Genomic DNA, 8061 nt, shown 5'->3' with positions numbered 1-8061 from the left:
GCGTAACAGAAGGAGACAAGTGTCGACAGAAGAAGGGGAAATTAATGTTCTTGCTGTTATTGCTGTTGATCTGCTAGTTAGCTCCCGCGCAATCGCATGACGAAGTGATGTGACTCATGCAACTGTACTATTAATGATGTGGGCCGGGGAATGCCCATTGGGCAGGGAATACGTAGATGGGCATTTGCCCGCGAATTAGCCCAAAGCAGTACTTTCTAAAATTTTTACTGCTAGAATGTATAGTTCACCAATTAAAGTAAATGACGGGACAATACTCCCGATATGAAAAGTTAGTAAATGTTTAGAGTGAAACCTACGTATATCATTCGTTGCCTTTATTACAAAGAACGAAAAAAAAAGAAGAGAGAAGCATGTTTCTTTTATCTTTCGTTGAAATGAAATGTCGTGTGGCTAGGGCCTCCCGTCGGGTAGACCGTTCGCCTCGTGCAGGTCTTTCGAGTTGACGCCACTTCGGCGACCTGCGCGTCGATGAGGATGAAATGATGATGATGATTAGAACAACACAACACCCAGTCCCTGAGCGGAGAAAATCTCCTGCCCAACCGGGAATCGAACCCGGGCCCTTAGGATTGACAGTCTGTCACGCTGATCACTCAGCTACCGGGGGCGGACTCTATCTTTCGTTGACAGTTACTTATGATTTATGATGTCCGTTCTCTTTTTCCAGTCCTACTCTTCATTCTCGGTCTCTTTCTCTCTCACTCACACACACACACACACACACACACACACACACACACACACACACACACGGCGGTATTATAGTGATTTCCGGTATAAAAGAAAACCATTTTCCTTATGTTATTGTTTCGTAATGTAACACACTTTATAATCCGTGTCAAATCTCTGAATATTACTGAAGAATTATTATTGATAACAAAATTATTGTTGTTAGCGACCGGATTGGTGCTGTGGCAAGAGACTGGACATGTAATCTAGAGCAGAGCGGGTCATATCCACGTCTGGCTATCCGTATTTAAGCTCCACGCAGTTTTTCTAAATCTGTTGTGGAAAATAAGAATGATTCGTTTCAAACGATCACACTTGGCTTCTCAATCCGAACTTCATTCCTTGCACTAATACAAATTGTTGATGTGACGTTGAACAGTAATCTATATTCGTTCTATTGTTGTTGTTTTGTTTATTAGTGGGCATCATTTCAAAGATTAGTTTGACTCAGTTCCTTTCGCTAGATTATCCTGTACAAACGTCTTCATCTACGCAGCCACCTGAACCTTAAAATCTTGGACACTGACTACAAGTTTTATTCCCGAATAGTGCGCTGTTACCCAAGCAAGTACTCTCTGATGCTTCAGGATGTGTATTCTTAATTTTTTATATGATATACACATCTAATCTTCAGAATCGGTTTTAAACACATTTTGAAAGCTTATATTGTTTATTTGCTGTACTGCTCGTATTTAACGTCCAAGTTTCTCTTTGGTACAACTATACACTGCAAATAGTTTCAGACAATTCGCTAAACTATCCGCACACCTCTTGTAATACGGAACTGACCACGAGACGTCACGAGATGCAGATAAAAGCATCGCTTGAGGTGCTGTAAACAGTGGCATCACTGGATGACTGAAAACGAGTGATTTGGGTGTGATGACTCACGCTATTGGCCGTGTCAATCCGATGGGAGTATCTGGGTTTGGTGTATGTTTGGAGCAGGGTACCTGCTGTTGCGATAGTGCAAACAGTGAAGTTCCGAGGACGGGGTATCACGGTATGGGGTTCGCTTTAGTAATTACGGTGGCGTCCCTCGTTGCGCTTAAGAAAACGCTAATTGTGACGGAAATGAAGACACTTTACATCTTTACATCATTGTTTACTCCTTACGATGATGGAAAAGCTCGGAGAGGATGATGTTTACTCCTTACGATGATGGAAAAGCTCGGAGAGGATGATTGTTCGTTTCTGCATGACAATGTACCCTCATAAAGCACCATCAGCAACGCAATGGTTTGTGGACAATAAAATCCCTGGAATGGACGCATCTGCTGAGAATGCCGATCTGGACCCAAGAAAATTCCTCTGGAATGAGTTAGAACATCTAGTTTAGTCCAGACTCTGGCGTCCAACATCATTTATTTTTCTGGTTTCGACCCCTGAGAAAGAATGGTCTGCCACTCCTCCACAGGCATTCAAGCACCAGGTTTGAAGTGTCTCGAGAAGACTCCTAGCCGTGGTAATGCCGAAGGGTGAACAAATTCTAATTAATGTCTACTAACAGTCGATCGGACATTTATGATCACACAGTGAGCACACTTAAATTTGTATTTTTTATGTTAACATACTTTTTTATTTACAAAAAGCTGTTCTTGCTGAACATTTTCTTCCTTCTTCAGTGCTGCCATCGTCTGTTAATATGCTTCAGAAAGATATCAACTTGTATAAGAGAACACACTCCCTGACGAGAAGCTACAGTAAAGGAACCGCTAAACCACGCGTATCCTGACTGTGGACAGATGGTTCCAGTAAACTACATTCACGTATTAAGGTTGCAATGATAGGTAATTTTAGGAGATATTCAATGTGAACCAAAATACAATTTTGTGATAAACACTTCGTGTTTGTTTCTGCAGAACTGCACACACTGAGCAGTGCAGAAATAACAATCTTCGACGCGTGCAGTGCAGAAATTACAGAAAAAATTGTGGGAACTTGGGTTTGCCTTTAGGAAAAACAAAATCTTCTTTTTTTTTTTTTAATATCAAAGGAATGAGCAGCACGACATAACGTCGAACTATACTTGCAAGGAAGTATCGACCCACATGTATCGAAAAATAATCCTTCAGTTTACTATAGGAAACTCGGAAGTTCTTCTAGATGCTAATTGAAATATCTTCCATTCTGTTATCTGGTCGATGGCAGAGTGATTAAGTGCAATTTTAAAGTAACCCGTCCTTAGAGCTTATTCTAAATAAACAGTTCATCATGTTAGAATTACACTGAAGCGTCAAAGAAAATGGTATAGGCATGCGTATTCAAATACAGAGATATGTAAACAGCCAGAGCATGGCGCTGCGGTCGTCAATCCCTATATAAGACAATAAATGTCTGGCGCAGTTGTTAGATCGGTTACTGCTGCTACAGTGGCAGGTTATCAAGATTTAAGTGAGTTTAAACGTGATGTTATAGTCGGCGCACGAGGGATGGGACATAACATCTCTGTGATAGTGATGAAGTAGGGATTTTCCTGTAGACCATTTCATGAGTGTACCGTAAACATCAGGAATCCAGTAAAACACCAAATCTCCGACATAACTGCGGCCGGAAAAAGATCCTGCATGAATGGTATCAACGACAACTGAAGAGAATCGTTCAGCGTACAGAAGTGCCACCCTTCCTCAAATTGCTGTAGATTTCAATGCTGGGCCATCAACATGTGCCAATATGGGGTTTTCTTGATGACTGCATGACACAGCTTTACGTCTCGCCTGGGCTTGTCAACACTGACACTGGACTGTTGATGACTGCAAACGTGTTCCTTATCGGAGGAGCCTAGTTTAAAATTGTATCGAGCGGATGGACGTGTACGGGTATGGAGACAACCTCATGAATCCATAGGCCCTACAAGTCAACAGGGGACTATTAAAGCTGGTGGAGGCTCTGTAATGGTGTGGGGCGTGAGCAGTTTAAGTGATATGGGACGCCTGATACGTCGAGATATGACTCTGACATGTGACACGAACGTAAGCATCCTGTCTGATACCTGCATCCATTCATGTCCATTGTGCATTCCGACGGGCTTGGGTAGTTCCAGCTGGACAATGCGATAACCCACCCGTCCAGAATTGATACAGAGTGGCTGAAGGAACATTTTCTGAGTCACACACTTCTGCTAGCCACCAGACTCCCCAGATGTAAACGTTATTCCAGGAAACCCCTCACTTCGTTTACTTACATTTTTATAAATGTATTACGTGTCGTAATTTGGTTTTTCGATATGCGCGACAGAAATGTAAAGATTCGTAATACTTTGTGTTGCATATAACGTCACATCAAGTCAATGCACACCGTAAATATTCGTTAGTTAAACCGAAAGAAAACCTGGAGCTCGATAAAGCAACCCCGCTTTAGGCGAGGGAAATCTATTAGAAACATTACTAGTAATGAATTCCTCATATTTCCAATTTTTTCCACACTTCACATACATTGACTAAGGTTTACTTTTAGCAGTATTGCAAAAAGTTATAAATTATTCATTATTGTCATATATTCTCCCGTAGTGATTCCCTTTCATTTCACCATCACATCGTTTGTTACAAGATTTATTTTAAAACTGACGAACTCTTCATTACTTCACAGGAACGCATTACGGCAGATGCACAAAACCAAATTCAAGCTATTATAAGCACAGGATTGCAGTATATCGCAGTTTGATCGAAGACACTCCGACACTGCTAGATACTGCATAGATGTCGTTGACTTATCTCAGTACTGATCGTGTGGAAGAACAGAAGTTAAATGGGCGCACACCGTGGGACACAAATTTAACAGCGCAATCTGCAGAATTTATCAGATAACGTAGCGCATCGAGACGCGAAAGAAAGACAGTAGGGGTCTCATATCTCAATAGCGCTGAAAAATGATAACAAATGTAGTGAAAAATAATTAAAAAGTGCAACAGACTTGAATAAATTGGTCGTGGTAATGAAGCCAGAGGACGAACCCTGTCTCTCGATACACCTGCTGAAGCAGAGCTATGGTTTCCACTAATAAATTTTGTAACTGCTTGTTAGCACGTCAGAAGAACTTAGTAGGAGAACCCATCAATAACGCCCGGCCAACAGAACGAAATAAAATTTCACTTCTTGCGGTTACCGTTTTCATGTAATTCACTAATTTATGTCCTTAAGCATGTTGTTAATTTCTTCTTTCAGAAGCCGGCCGTAGTGGCCGAGCGGTTCTAGGCGCTTCAGTCTAGAACCGCGCGACTGCTACGGTCGCAGTTTCGAATCCTGCCTCGGGCATGGATGTGTGTGATGTCCTTAGGTTAGTTAGGTTTAAGTAGTTCTAAGTTCTAGGGGACTGATGACCTCTGAAGTTAAGTCCCATAGTGCTCAGAGCCATTTGAACCATCTTCTTTCAGATGTTACTGCAGTTACATTTGTTGCTAACAAATACATGGAAGGGAACAGTCGTTTTACTATCAGTTATGAACCACAATGGACTATAACAACATTGATCAGATTACTGAAGAGTGAGAAAGAAATAATTTATCACTGTGTGTCTTTAGGTTGATGTTTCTCGGTGCTACATTCTTCATAATACATCTTTAGTCAGCATCGTAGGTATGAACTCACATTTACAATACTATCTGTGTTTTGTTGTATCCCTGCATGTGGAACTACTGGCACATAATGAACTGTGTCCGTTGCGTATCCCGGGTTCCCGGGTTCGATTCCCGGCGGGGTCAGGGATTTTCCCTGCCTCGTGGTGACTGGGTGTTGTGTGATGTCCTTAGGTTAGTTAGGTTTAAGTAGTTCTAAGTTCTAGGGGACTGATGACCATAGATGTTTAGTCCCATAGTGCTCAGAGCCATTTGAACCGTAATATGATGCAGGTTATATGTGGTTATTTGTGAATTTTGACCTTGGCAAAGAGCTCTAGAGTTTCTCTAGGCCGCTTACATTGCCGCAATACCCCTAGAAAAAATGATACATGCAGCTTAATTGATGACACTATGTGCCCGTTCGGCAAAGAGCGTCCAGTAGGGCTTAACGGCCTGCAGCGCATGCTGAAAAAAGTACATTATATTTCTGCAGCAAAAGTTTTTGTTCTGTCCTCTCCGTATGCCACACCCACCATTTACAAGGAAAGGCTTTTAAATGCAAGTGGATGGTCCGAATTTCTGTAATGGTTCTTCGCTTTTCAGAAAATTACCCCTTTGGAAGCTGGAGTGCTGCATTTAGTTGGCTACAGACGTATTCCTCCATATTTCACCCTCAGCGCCTGCTGCCGGGTGGATATTTTCCGCCGCGAGCGTGTTTCGGTAATGTTAACGTTAGTCCAAACTTTGCTCGGTGAACAAAGAGGGCTTCTCGCCAGAGGATTATATTGCGGAAGTTCTCGCCGGCTCATTCTCATCGAGAAGAGATAATCTGCACACCCAGCTGCGAGAGCAGGGAACGTCTGCTGCCCTGTTACGCGGAGCACGAGGGGGCAGCGAACGAATCAGCGGGAAAAGGAGTTTGCTGCCGCTCATCTTGCTCAGAACAGTTTTTAGCGTTGTGATATTTCTGCCCATATTTAGAACTATAACGCACCACTGTGATCGATCTCCTATGTTATTTCTAAAATATCTTAACTAACTTGTACGTTCGTTTATAATGCCTTTAACTATCCGTTCAATTTTCGTTGTAAATGAATGTAATGTCTGCAATAATTTACAAGGTTTCCTTTTTGTTTTCACCATTCAAGCGACTTTTCGGCTGTGTAAACATTCGATCTTTAATGAAAACACATTGGACAGAACACATTGAGGAAATTAACGGACAATGCTTGTTCAATTAGTTTTTCCAGTAGGAGTTGTGAAGTGTTTGCCATGTCTCGTTTGCAAAAAATGCATTTAGTTTTGTGTTCAATTAAGTAACGATGTTAATTTTAAATGGTCCAATTCTTGATATAACGATGATGTAGCTGACAATGGAATAAAATTAATAATGATTTCGTGACCACGCAATGTATACGTAAAAATGATACTGGAAACCGAAACTCTCTGCGTCCGAACAGACCTTGGAGGGCCCGACGGTATCGAACGGCTGCCGTATGAGCCTCAGCCCCCAGGCGTCTCTGGATGCGGATATGGAGAGGCATGTGGTCAGCCCACCGATCTCCCGGCCGTATGTCATTTGACGAGACCGAAGCCGCTACTTCTCAGTCAAGTATCTCCTCAGCTTGCCTCACAAGGGCTGAGTGTACCCCGCTTGCCGGCCGGAGTGGCCGAGCGGTTCTAGGCGCTACAGTCTGGAACCGCGCGACTGCTACAGTCGCAGGTTCGAATCCAGCCTCGGGCATGGATGTGTGTGATGTCCTTAGGTTAGTTAGGTTTAATTAGTTCTAAGTTCTAGGGGACTGATGACCACAGCAGTTGAGTTCCATAGTGCTCAGAGCCATTTGAACCATTTGTACCCCGCTTGCCAACAGCGCTGGGCAGCCCGGATGGTCACCCATCCAAGTGCTAGCCCAGCCCGACAGCGCTTAACTCAGGTAATCTGACGGGAACCGGTGTTAACACTGCGGCAAGGACGTTGGCTAAACCATAACTCTACAAACTATAAATTACCTTGTACAAATCATAATTTCTGTAAACCTATTGGCCTCGGTAATGCACGTCTCCCTAACGCACTGCATATTGTTCGATGGGATTTAAGTCGGGAGGGGGGGGGGGGGGGGGAGAGCACTGCTGTCCATTCAGCGAGACTTCTCTCGTCCCAAGAGCACGTCCGCCTGCTCAGTTAGACGCGTTCGTGCATTGTCATCCATATGAATGAAGTGTGGGCCGAATGCGCCCCTCGAAAACCTGGAAGGAATTGAGGTATTGATGACTGGGTATTGTGTGCTATCCTTAGGTTAGTTAGGTTCAAGTAGTTCTAAGTTCTGGGGGACTGAAGACCACAGATGTTAAGTCCCATAGGGCTCAGAGCCATTTGAACCATTTTGAACTGAGGTATACAACGGCGTTGACCAGTGAGTGAGCCGTATTCAAAGACTGGGATGTCAATACGCCCATCCAGAATTATGCCTCCCCACTCCACAACACCTAGACCACCAAAACGATCACGTAGTTCTAAGTTCTGGGGGACTGATGACCGTAGATGTTAAGTCCCATAGGGCTCAGAGCCATTTGAACCATTTTGAATTGAGGTATACAACAGCGTTGACCAGTGAGTGAGCCGTATTCAAAGACTGGGATGTCAATACGCCCATCCAGAATTATGCCTCCCCACTCCACAACACCTAGACCACCATAACGATCACGTAGTTCTAAGTTCTGGGGAACTGATGACCATAGATGTTAAGTCCCGT

General features: G+C 43.3%; 1 pseudogene; it reads right to left on the bottom strand.

Moving 5' to 3' along the window:
* Nucleotides 1–7170: 7170 nt before the first annotated feature.
* On the bottom strand, nt 7171–7288 carry LOC124790283 (annotated as a pseudogene).
* Between the last annotated feature and the right edge of the window lie 773 nt (nt 7289–8061).

This window comes from Schistocerca piceifrons, chromosome 3, assembly GCF_021461385.2.
Source record: "Schistocerca piceifrons isolate TAMUIC-IGC-003096 chromosome 3, iqSchPice1.1, whole genome shotgun sequence".
Lineage (NCBI taxonomy): Eukaryota > Metazoa > Arthropoda > Insecta > Orthoptera > Acrididae > Schistocerca > Schistocerca piceifrons.
This window is presented reverse-complemented; position numbering and strand designations above follow the sequence as displayed.